General features: G+C 45.9%; 1 protein-coding gene across 2 annotated transcripts in view; it reads left to right on the top strand.

Annotated features, from left to right (window-relative positions):
* TPK1 (thiamin pyrophosphokinase 1) overlaps positions 1-12,650 on the top strand; it is a 1,483,703-nt gene that overhangs the window by 1,180,226 nt on the left and 290,827 nt on the right. The window lies entirely within an intron of this gene.

Raw genomic sequence — 12,650 nt, 5'->3', positions numbered from 1 at the left:
TAATGGTACTGGGCACTGTTACCATTGTTGCTGTCAACATAATATTCTTGTTGCATGTTGCAGACATCTGCATGTAATTTTTCACCATAAGATGAGGTCATTGTTATACTTTGAAGCATTTGTCTGCCATTCCATGAGCACATTTGGTGTTTTTTCTGTTGCATTCACTGGTGAATTGAAGCAAGTATCATTGAAAGCAATACTAAAAGTGTATGGAACTTGGATAGTCTCTTCTTGCTCAAAGATATGAATACCTAATTCCTCACACTAGACACCATGTTTCTGCAGGGTGGCTATTATTTTTAGTTTTTGACTCTGAAAAGCATTTTAGAGGGCAGTCAGTTTGATAGTAAAGGTCTTGGTGTATTGTTTAATGCTCTTTGCACACCTAACAGGTTAAGAACCCATGATCCACCATTGTCTAGAATCCTTGCTGTCAAAACTTGTTTTAGCGTGGAACTAGCTCTCTCGAAAGCTCCATTGGAAATGGCCCAAAATTATATGAAAATTGAAGACTTACCCAACGTAAGAATGCCTCTCCTGCTGGCTTAGCGGTAAAAAACACTCCCTTGGTCAGAATTAAATGCATGTGCTCTACCAATCGCTACAAAGTCTGACAAAGCTTTTGTGACTGTGCGAGCCATACCCTGCCATTGGGACCATACCGGCATGAATCTTGTGCACACGTCTACTGCTACTAAGATATATTTGTAGTTGTCCACTCATTGGAATGGACCAACATGGTCCATGTACACTATTTTGAAGGTATTTGTTGTTTCTTCCAAAGGAGTTAGTGGAGGTCTCACAATTATAAAATGTATCTGATAGGGACTTATATACATAGATGCCTTACATTACAGTATTCCCCAGGTGTCAGACTGGACCTGGACATTTTTCAAGCAGGGCCTCTACTTGCCGGCAAGTGGGGTTGTTTGGCTCCACATTACTGTTGTCCATACCGGAAGTGACATGCTAGGTGCTTATATAGGCACCACCTGAGCACACTGAAATCAGTTCTTTTCTTTCCATTCCTTCAGCACAGATCCAGAGAGAGCTACCTCTGACCACTTTTTGGACAGCCTTTTTTGATATTTTGTCAAGTCTTTTTGAGACTTTGTCTGCAGTGTGTTTGGGATGTTCCCCAAAAAACTGTTTAAACCCTGCGGATTCTGTTACAAACAGCTGTCTGTGACAGACCACGATCTGCATTGTCTCTAGTCCCTGGAGCCAGACCACAACTCTAAGCCTTGTGAGGACTGTCATGCCATGAACCCCAAGGCGCTGCAGCAGTGTTTCTTGAAGCTCCTTGTTGCCCCATGCCGGTTGCCTCCACAATGTTCCAAGTCCCAGTTGCAAGGGACGTCCCAAGTCCATCCGTGGAGCTGTTCCAGGTGCTTGCCATCACACTCAGTCAGGTAAGACCCATAAGAAGTCAAATAAGTCATGTGTGGTGAGCTGTCACTCTATTTGACATTGCTAAAACTGTGGGAGCCCCTTAGCTATAATCCTTCTTGATGCTGAGAAGGCATTTGTTCGAGTGGCCGAACTCCAAATTATGGGTCAAGAATTAGCAAAGATCTGGATTTCACGGGGAACTCTGCAGGGTTGCCCTTGTTCTCCCATTTTGTTTGCTTTCTATATTGATCCCTTAATAAGGCAGATGATAAATGACCAGATGATTCACCCAGTTAAGGTTAATGGCTTTGAAACCAAAATATTAGCATATGCAGATGATATAGCGCTGCTCACTCCGGATCCTCAGACAGCTCTCCCAGAGGTGGGAAGACTGGCGGGGGAATTTGGAGCATTGTCAGGGTACCATCTTAATAAGGAGAAAACACAGGTGATTTGCACCCATAATATTGATATAATAGATAACCGTAGGGTAGATAACACCACATATTTGTGAATAAAGATCACAGGTGAAAGTAGACACCATTTATAAAGATAATCTAGAGCAGTGGTTCCCAACCTTTTGACTTCTGTGGACCCCCACTGAATCCTTATTGGAATCCGGGGACCCCCACTGAATCCTTATTGGAATCCGGGGACCCTTTCACTGATTCATTACTGAAAGCTGGGGACATAATCTGTTAATATCATTTAATTTTCTAAGCAGTCAAGGACCCCCTGAGGAGGCTTCGCGGACCCCCAGGGGTCCCCGGACCACAGGTTGGGGAACCACTGATCTGGAGCCAAGCCTAGTAAACACTAGCCAGAATTTAAGAAGAAATATTGGGCTGCATCTCACTCTAACCGGCATTTGCAATGTTCTGAAGATGTTTTTTTGCCCATAGTGCTATATTTATTCAGAACCATTCCCCTAGAGTTCGAAGGGCAATGGCTCAAAAAGCTGAAAGCTATGTGCTCAAATTTCTTGTGGCAATACTCAAGGGCTCGATGGGCCTTAAAGTATATGGCTCTTCGAAGAGTCCTTGGGAGGTGGACAGTGCCCAATTTTAGGAAATAGTGCCGGCCTGCATTTTTGCAGCATATGGATGTTTTATTTGCAGCTAAATTGCAGACTCAGTCACCCAGATTATTAACTGGACAGCCCCCAATAATTTACGAGTTAGCCTTAGGTAGGAAAGGTGAGGGGTGTTTTTTAAGACAAATTGAGATGGGAAAAGGCGGGGATCACCCATGTGGGAGATCTGTATTCTCAAGAACAATTGTGCTCTTTTTCAGATCTGCAGCAGGATTTTGGATTGGAAAGAGAGTTTTTTTTATAATTTCTGCAGCTCAGAGATTATCTGAATAAATTGGTGAGTGATCAGTTCTCACTTGGAAAAATCCCCCTTCTGGATATGTTGTTGTGCCAGGGAACTAAGACTGGACAGATTTGTACACTGCTGACTAATTTGGCGGTGGATGAACTTGAGCTTCAAGAAGCTAAGTGGGCTGAAAAATTGGGAATTAAGGGCCTAGATATTCGGACCTCAGTAGAAACAAGGAGGAAAGTGTTGTTGACTGCAAGCCTGAAAATTCAACATTATAAAACAGTTTTTAGGTTACATTATTGGCTGGCCAAACTGTTAAGATGGGATAAAAGGGCAGACGACAAATGACCTTTGTGTGGGAGTGGGCCTGCTGATATGGAACATATGTTTCATGATTGTGTGAAGTTAATTCCACTATGAGAGAATATTGAGGATTGTTGGAATAGGATTTTTGGAAGGGTGGTACACCTAAACCCATCTTTGATGTTATGGGGCGGGGGTGACACTTCTCCAGTGGGGCAGCTTTATTTTATGTTTATCTCATGTGACACGTCTTCTAATTGCAACTGCATGAAAGGATAGTGAGCCACCCACAATGCAACAATGGTTCTTTTGGTTAATGAGTATGTATAATATGGAGAAATCATTTTTTAATTGCAAGGAGAGGAGTGCTAGAAAACTGGGGGGTAGCAGATTTGCCCTCCTTTGACAACATGAATTGAAGAGCACTTTGGGTATAGTGATTAGATGAATCCTGAGTCTGTGAACATCTGCAAAAAAAAAAAAAAGAAAGAAGTCCAAGAACTTGAAGTGCACATCAACTTTGCCACGCCAATCCAAGTCATCAGACAAGGAGCATTAATGATGTCACTCTAGGCTGCACTCCTACGCGGAGCCTACCTCTGGCTCCACCCTGTGCCTTCCTGAGTTTCCCGGAGCCAGACTGACCTCACACAACTTTGGGAATTTTATAAGGCCATGCACCTCATTTTTGGGTGGGCTGACCCCTCTGAAGCGCTTTCATGCCCCATGGGCTTGGCTGGTGTCCCATACTGAATTCCCGCCAACAGGTCCATCCTCTGTGCCAGTTGGGCCCCTTGGATCCGGTTTTGAATTTGATTGCGAGACCGCAATCTTCATCGGAACCTGAGTGAGCGACATAGATCCCGGCACTGACCCATCATGATCGATGTTGCCTGACATTAACTGCAGCACCAGTCACAACCCTACCTTCTGAGTCAGAAGACATACTCTGTGAGGAGTATGATTGGGGTGAATCTAAGAATCCGTGTGGTTACCAGAACCCCTTAGAACAGCCTGAGGATAACTTAGAAGGAACCAGTCAATGCCAGTGGTCTGGACACCCCCCCAGACCTTTAGTCTCTTCTCCTTGTGAAACTACAGAGGAAGATGCTTCCTTTACCATGGTGGTAAGTAGGGTAGCTGAGGTCCTGGACTTTACGCTGCCTTCAGTGGCAGTCAAGGCAAACGTCCTGACAGAGGTGCTTCAGACAGGAGTCACCCCCACAGAACCTCTCCTTCCCTTTAATGAAGGTCTCACAGATGTCCTGCTCGGGGGATGGGCCAAGCCATGCACAGGACAATTGCCCACCACCATTTCTCCGCTTCCAGGGGCCCAGATTTCCTCACTCAGCATCCCACCCTGGACAGCCTGGTTGTCCAGGTCTCCCCCTCCAAACCACACCACCAGAGAGGGAATTAAAGAGACTGTATAGCTTTGGCTAGAAGATGTTCTCCTCTGCCAGCTTAGCGCTTAATCAGTGAACTCCGCGTGCCCCTTGGGCCGATACACCTAGACAGTTTGGAATTCGGCTGCACGAGTGCTACTTATGATCTCAAAGGAGACCCGAGCTATAGTGACCCAAGCTATTGCTGATGGCAGAGATGCAGCAGACTGGATATGACTGACTCGCTAGTCAGAGCAATTGGGATGTCCATGGCACTCAAACGCCATGTCTGACTGAGATCTACTGGATTCTCAGGGGATGTTCAGGCATCCCTTATGGATATGCCGTTCAATGGCATCCACCTCTTCAGCGATAAGGCAGATTTAGAGCTGGAGCACTTTAAGGACAGCCGAACCACAGTCTGGCCTCTAGGTCTCTCCAAGGCCCCTTGTCATCCCCATTCTGCCTTTTGCCACTTCCATTGCTACGGTAGGGTCTACCAGCTATGTCCATTCTCATCCAGCCACCAAAGCACGGAGACTCCCTAGACCTTTTGTGGCTGTGGACGCAGTTCCCACAAGCCTTGAGTGCTATACGGCCATAGGACTACCCAGTGCATCACCCACAGCAGCCACAGCCTCAAAACCACTTTAGTTTGCCCTTTTACAATCACTCCCACTGAACAGTAGGGTCCGACATCACCTGCCCCACTGCTGGCCTATACCAACAGAAAAGAGGGTTCTTCAAATTGTTCAGCAGGAGTACTCCATCCCTTTTTTTTTAGAAATCCCTCCAATCATGCCGCCATCCCCAAACCGGCTGAGGGAGGCCCCCCTCTCCCTGCTACGTCAGGAAGTTCTGGCTCTTTTGGCCAAAAGAGCCATCAAGAGGATGCCTGCATCAGGAGTATGTTGTGTTTGCCATTCCCACTACTTTCTGTTGCCAAAGAATTTTAGTCCTGCACCCTCTCAAATTCTTCCTTAAGAAGGAGAAATTCAAGATGCTCACGTTAGCTCAGTGTATGAAAAATTCTCTTTTTGTGTGGTCACCCCCAAGTTTTTTGACTGATGATGCTGTTTTTTTTACTCTGAGAGTGCACTGAGATCGGCTAACCAGGTCTCAGTGCTAGAGCCCTGACTCTAAAGTGTGTGTTAAATTGGCTGTACCCCATTGGAAATGGCTAACTTACCTGTACGTCCCTAGTAAGTGAGACCATGGTACCCAGGATATGTAGGTTAGAGGAATACCCCAGGGCATGCAGCACTGATTGTTGCATCCAGGAGATTCTACAACTAAAACAAGTCCCCAAATCTGCCACTGCAGACTGGTATAGCAGTTGTGCACTGCTAGCCTTACTTTCCCATTGAAAGCAATGGCAAAGCCACAATTTCCCCTGTACATGTGTGTAGGTCACCCCTCTGGCAGGCCTACAGAGTTCTCTCAGGAAGGAAACCAGTGTGGGATTGCAGGCCAAGGAGGTGTCTCCTCCCTCCTGCAGGAAGCCACTTTGGTGTTAGCCTTAAAAGACAGGCTGGAAAGTTGAAGCCACCATTGAAAGGCAGATGTTTAACCCTGGGGTAGGGTGGGCGGCTCCCCCATTGGTGAGGTAGACAGGCTGGCACGGGGAGCAGACAGGAGTAGACCGGTTGCCAAACAGGTTTCACCAGGGGCAGGTAGACCTAAGGTAGCTACACCCAGGGGCTGGGCTAGTGAGGTCTGAAGCCAGAGAGAGAGGTATCCTCATCTTGAGACTGGGCAGAATGGTGCATCCTGGAAGCCATATGCCACAAGCCACAAGCCACATGAAGTGGTCACCAGGTGGGAGGAAATCTGGTAGGCCTTTGGTGGCTCACAACTGCATCCTACCCTGAAGGCATTTTCGGAGCATAAATGAGGCACCGGTGGCACCCAGACGTCAGATGGAAGAGGGACCAGAGAAGGACTTCCTTGTTGCATCGAGGGACCAACAAAGAAAGACTGCACCTGCTGCACCTGATGGATAGAGAAGAGAGCGACTTGCCTGCTGTGTCGTGCTCAGGGAGAAGCTTTCTTCAGAGCCCAGTCAAACTAAGAGACTCCAAGGGCCACCTGGCTGGTCTCTTGTTCGCAGCACAGAGACACAACAGCTGATGACGCTGCCTGGGGCACATTGGTTGCCCAAAGTTTTCAAGTTGCTACCACTGCGGATGTACAGCACCAAGGACCAAGACTCAATGCACAGAGTTGCACCCAAGTTCGCTGAACAGGGAGTGCTGTTGGAGAGTTGCTGGTACTCTCAGGAGGTGGGTTATCAACCCAGGAAGGATTGGCCTGTGACCTCAACAAAGAGCAAAACAAAGTGCAACTGGTATTCTAGACTTTGGCCAGACTGAAGAGGAACTTGTGGGACGTTGACCTTGCAACGTGGACCCCCTCACCATCTCTGTAGACTGAGGAATTCCTGCAGGAAGACCTCCTTCAACCACATCATATTCACAGCATCCTTAGAGCATCTTCAGCATCAATTCATCCCTTGCACCAGGACCACTCCACAGGAGTCTGTTGCAACATGAATAAAGAGCCTGGAACTGCTGAAGGACTGCTTCTTCTGTGAAGTTAACTTTTCTTGAGGACTTTGCTGGTCTCCCTCACTAGCTCCCTGTGGAAGTTGGTCACCCGCAGTACTTCCAACCAACCATATTGACAATTACCCATGTTTTCTTTGAAAAGGTTTCTAAGTGTCTAGTTTGTTAACTTTGTCAAGGCTTTTTCACCGTTGAGTGAAATGACTTTGATTTATTGTTGCTTGTGAAATCTATATTTCCGGAACCCTCTGGTGAATCTTTTTCATTCTAGTGTCTATCTTCTTATAAAAATGCAGTCTGTTTTTATAAATTGGTGTCAGATTTTTTGAGTGCTGTGTTGATTTATTCTTAAATTGTTTTGCTGCTGTTTAAATGCTTTGCGCTTGCTACTCTGCGTAAACCTTGCTACTAATTGCCACGGATTGAGCTGAGGGTTTGGCAGATGAAACCTAACGGTCCTAAAGGGGTTGGTAAGTGTACTACACGGTGAGGTTGCACAACCACACCATATGACACACACTCAGGTTCTGTCTGCAGGAATACTGGAGACTGTATACTAGCACTGGACTTGTAGGACACCTGCTTCCACACCCTCATCCTGCCTGCACACAGGCATTAACTGTGGTTCACAGTGGGCCATGAAAATTTTCAGTTCGCCGCCTTTTGGCCTCACCAGGGCACCTAGAGTCTCTCTGAGGTGATGGCGTGGTTGCAGCATATCTGCGGAGGTCAGGGGTTCCAGTCTTCCCTTAACCTCGATGATTGGCAGTTGAAGGTAGGCTTGTCCAGGGAGTCGTCTCCCATCTCCAGACTAAGGCAGGCCTGCATTCGTTGGGGTTCACTATGAAAGTGCCAAATTCACCCCTGACTCTTTCTTTCATTGGGGAAATTCTGGACACAGTGCAGTTCTGCACCTGTCCTTTGAAATGAAGACTGCTGGACATTCATGCTATGATTCTGATGTCTCTCCCTCGCTCCTGGATTTTGGTGAGACTGACTCAGAATCTGCTGGATTTCATACTCTCCTGCTAGTAAAGCATGCTCTTTGTCAAAGGTGCTGCAGTGGGACCTGAAGTCCAGTGGGCTAGGCTTCAGGGGGATCTCTCTGAGCTGGTCCACATATCGGAGGACACTGCAAAAGATCTGCAGTGGTGGCTGATCAACTGCAATTGGATCACCGGTAAGAGAAAGCTGGTTCAGGTGTTCATGGACACCACCATCTTGTGGTATTGCAACAAACAGAGTGTGTAGGGTTGTGGACCCTGTGTCAATTGACCCTGCGTCTCTGGACATGGCTGGAATGTCAAAACATTCTTGGTGGTTCAGCATCTGGCGAGTTCTCTGAACACTGCAGCAGACAAACTCAGCAATTGATGCCTAGTGTATCACAAATGGTGTCTCCATCCGGAGGTGGTGCAAGGTCTCTTCCTTGTTTGGGGAGAGCCTTGGTTAGATCTAATCTTTAAGAATGTACAGTGTCAGTATTTCTGCATCCTGGAGTTTCCAAGTCGACTCGCTCGGAGATGCTTTTTATCTCAAGTTAATTTCAGGTCTCCTGTAGAACTTTCTGCCAATAGCACTCCTTCCCAGAGTTCTCAGGAAGATCACGACTGAGTAGGCCCAAGCCATTCTAGTGGCTTCGGACTCAGCATGGAGAGTTTGGTATCCCAAACTCCTGAGCATGAGCATCTGTCCTTCAATCAGGCTGCCACGTCAGGAAGAGCTGCTGTTACAGCAACATTGTAGGGTCATGTTCCCGAACCTGCTCACGCTCCGTCTTCATGCGTGGAGATTGAGTGGTGGTAGTTGACAGTTTTTTACCTACCTACAAAACTCTTTGATGCCACTGTGGCAGCCAGGCTTCCCTCAACCAAGACAGTATACGCCCACCATTGGGACACATTTGTGGCTTGGTGTGCTTCCCAAAAGGTTTATTCCCTTTATACACCTCTATCTAACATTTTGTTTTTTGTTCTCTCATTAGCTCCGGCATGGCTTTGCTTTAGGTGCCGTTTAAGGATATCTTGCAGTTGCCGGACCAGCCCTCCCTATTTAAGTTACCTGTTGTGACTTGTTTCTTAAAAGGACTACAACAGATGTTCTCTCCAAAACCCTTCATCCTGACCCAATAGGACTTGAACCTAGTTTTGACTTTCATGATGTGGTTGCCCTTGAGATCTTGCACAATTGCCCTCTATGTCTTTTGACTATTAAAATGGCTTTTCTATTGGCAGTGGTATTGTCCGGTGTTGGGTTTTGGCAGTCCGGAGTCCTCGTGAGTCTTCTTTAGTGCCTGCAGGGAATTAGCTTCTCTACTCCATAGGAGATCCTTGTTACTTCTCAAACTGTTGGCAGTCCTCCCAGGCTTTTGGATGCATAACAGCTGCAGGACAAGTCCTCTTTGGGGCAATTGTTGAACACAGCAGGCAGACTGGCAGGGTTCAGTTGCTGCTCTTCAGTTCTTGCCTTTGCAGCTCTTCAGGTCCTTCTTCTTTAGTCCAGCAAATCTGACGTCCTGGTATCAAGGGGTCCCCTAAATACTCAATTTAGGGGTGTTAAGGGGAATGAAGGATTGTAGTCAATGTGCTTCTTACCCCTGGGGTCACTACACCCCCTAGCAGACCACTTCCCTTGGGGAGTGAGCATCATCCTGTTCCCAAATTCCTAATTCTACCACACACGAGATGGTGGTATTCCTAATTTGGTGTTCACTTCATGCAGGTCACTCTAGAGGTGTGTCCAGCTGGCCAGTGTAATATGCCTTCTGCATAGCTAATTTTCCCACCTGTCTTTGTGCCAAATGGGCCTTGGGTCAGGGGGCTGCCACTCCTAGGTCTGGGGGAACCAGGGGTTGCATACCAAAGATGACAGGGACTTTGAAGTCCAAAGCCCTGGCATGCAAATTTACTCACCCTCTTGTCAGTGGAGGTGATAACACCTCCTGCCAGAATAAACATTGTTTCTGACTTCGGAGAGCAGAGGCTTTCACCTCCAGAAGGTCAGAAACACACTAGAGGACTAGGAGGTTTATGGGTGCATGTTATAATAAATCCAATACTGGCATCAGTTTGCATTTATCAAGACAAGGAGTTTGATACCAAATACCATTATTTTTCGTGCAGCTCTTATGTAGCTTGGTCACTCGTGCTTACCAGTGTCCAGTACATGCTTTAAGATGGCTGTCCGGTCACTTGCACGTACAGGGAATAAAACTAGACATCACAGGGGCCTATCTGCTCATGAAGATATGTCTTCACATGTATAATAATGCACCCTCACTTAGGGCTCTCACGGTCTGGTGTAGGGGTGATGTACATATAATGCATGCAGTGACTTTGGAATGGCACACAATGTGTGTTGCCAGGTAGTGTTTTCATTCATGGCTTGTACCCTGACACGCAGTCTGCAATGGCAGACTATGTGCAATTTGTGTGTGGGTCCCCTAGGGTGGCATAAGTTATGCTGCATCCCTTAAGGACCCTCTTTAGTACCCATGCCCTAGGTACCTGTGGTGCCATTTACTAGGGACTTACAGAGATGCTAAAGTCCTGTGCCAATTGTAAACAATCAGACATACCTTGTTTTTAAGGAAAGAGCACTGGCACCGAGGTCCGTTTAGCAGGCCTCAGTGCACTGTCCAAGTCAAAAATCAGCATCTAGTATCTCTAAAAGGCACAAAAAGTGTGTGTGGGGGGGGGGGGGATTTGCAAAGAAGCCCTGTTTCCTACAGCTACCTATTGTCTGCAGACTGGTCCTTCAGCATTCTGTTGTGGCTTCCTCTGACGTAGAAATGTCACAAAAAGAAGTAAGTAGCTCTTTATTTTTTTACTTACCTCAGTAATGCTTCTGTAGGATACCTATGTCTGCAGACCTTCAGCATGCAGAGAGGCTATTCGTTCATGAGCAGCTTTTATTAGGCTAAATCCGTTAGACTCATTTGTGCAAGGCGGCTATGAGGAGTATATTACAGGCCCGATTTATGAAAGTGTTTTTGCATTTCAGAAATAGCGATTTTTACCAAATCGCTATGTTGAATCTCAAAACATGATGTCCTGTGCGTTCCAATTACCAAATAGCGACATCCTAATATTCTCTGTTTATCAATTATGATTCCCTATTTGCGTGGGCAAATAAATAAATCTGTAGAACGCTTATTGGAAAGGAAGAAAATGTCCACACAGGAGGAAGTCAGCAATGAAATGAAAAAAAATAATTACATAGTTACTAAAACTTTGTTACAGAAAAATTCAAACAAGAATCCATGTTGGTTTTTACAAAAACCTTTAGTTGAGAATTATAAGCAATGTAGTCAATGTTTCCAAAAGATTAGCACAACTAAAATTATTTATAGATAATGGTAAAGAAGAAAATCACAAGATATAGTCTAATTTATTTTTATTTAAATGTAGTCAATCAATTCTGTGTCTTTTGCATAGACTATGGGCTGGATGTCAATGTCAAGAAAACAAAACTTATGATATACAGCGCCTCATGGAAAAGATCTCGTGCAAGAATAGTAATTAATTCAATCCCATTGGAAAAAGTGGAAGAGTTTGATTACCTAGGTATCAGGCTAACGGACACAGGTAATTGGGGGGCAGCTATTGATAAAGGGGCACTTATTATAAGTCAAAGAGGTGGGGCTCTAGTACACAAGGCTAGAATAGCAGCGAGTCCCCCCTGAATTCAATCTCTGAGATTTACAAAGTCCAAATCTGCGCGGCGGCCCTGCATGGAGCGGAACTTTGGGGTTCCCACAGAAAATTGGACACTCTACAAACTAAAGAAAATCATTTCCTCAGACATGTTTCCAGGTTAGGGAAGGGCACACCAATGACCCCTCTCAGACTCGACCTAGGATTAAACAGTATCAAAATCACAGCGGGTCTGAGACCACTCTCTTACTGGATCCGTCTATGGAAAACTGACAAACTTTAACCATTCAGGGTGGCGATAAGAGAACTTATAACATCTCCACAGGTACTGAAAAAAATCCTTTGGCTGAAGGAGATTAAATCTGCCTGGGATAAACTAGGATTTCCCCACTACTGGAAATACCCTGAACTGATCCCTGCTAACGCTAGGCAACACGTCAAAAGGAGATATTGGGAGAAAACCAATGAAGATCTTTTCCACCGTAACAGGGCGGGCAGGCTAACAGTAGAATTCCTCCAATTCAAACATGAACCCCAGCCCGAGAACCTCATGGACCTTCCTATGCCTGCACATGCCTGTGCCTTATTTCTTCAGCTAAGATACAGCACCTTGCCCATTAATAGCTACACAGCCCATTGGTCATTAAGCAACCCCTTGACTGACAGATATATACTCTGTCACCAGTGTAAGGAAACAACTGAGCATGTGTTGTTCTTCTGCCCCCTATACAAGAGCCCCAGAGGGAGGTGGATCATTCCTCTGTGTAAAACTTTACTACTGCAGGACCGAGCTAACGCTATCAGAATATGCAAATATGATACATGTACACTGGTAGTTAGCTCAGTCACCAAATATCTGTCCGAAGCTTGGTCTATCCGTTGTAGGTTTATCTTAGCCACGGGTCCCCGAGTCGGCTAGGTACTTTCTTGTCTACAGATGGGGGTTTTAATAAGATATATTTATTTCCGTTTTTTAATTTTTAGATGTGTTATGTATTCCGATATTGATGTGAATCTTATTTA

The sequence above is a fragment of the Pleurodeles waltl genome, chromosome 10, assembly GCF_031143425.1.
Source record: "Pleurodeles waltl isolate 20211129_DDA chromosome 10, aPleWal1.hap1.20221129, whole genome shotgun sequence".
Taxonomy (NCBI): domain Eukaryota; kingdom Metazoa; phylum Chordata; class Amphibia; order Caudata; family Salamandridae; genus Pleurodeles; species Pleurodeles waltl.
Note: the sequence above shows the minus strand (reverse complement) of the source record. Positions and strands in the feature narration are given on the sequence as shown.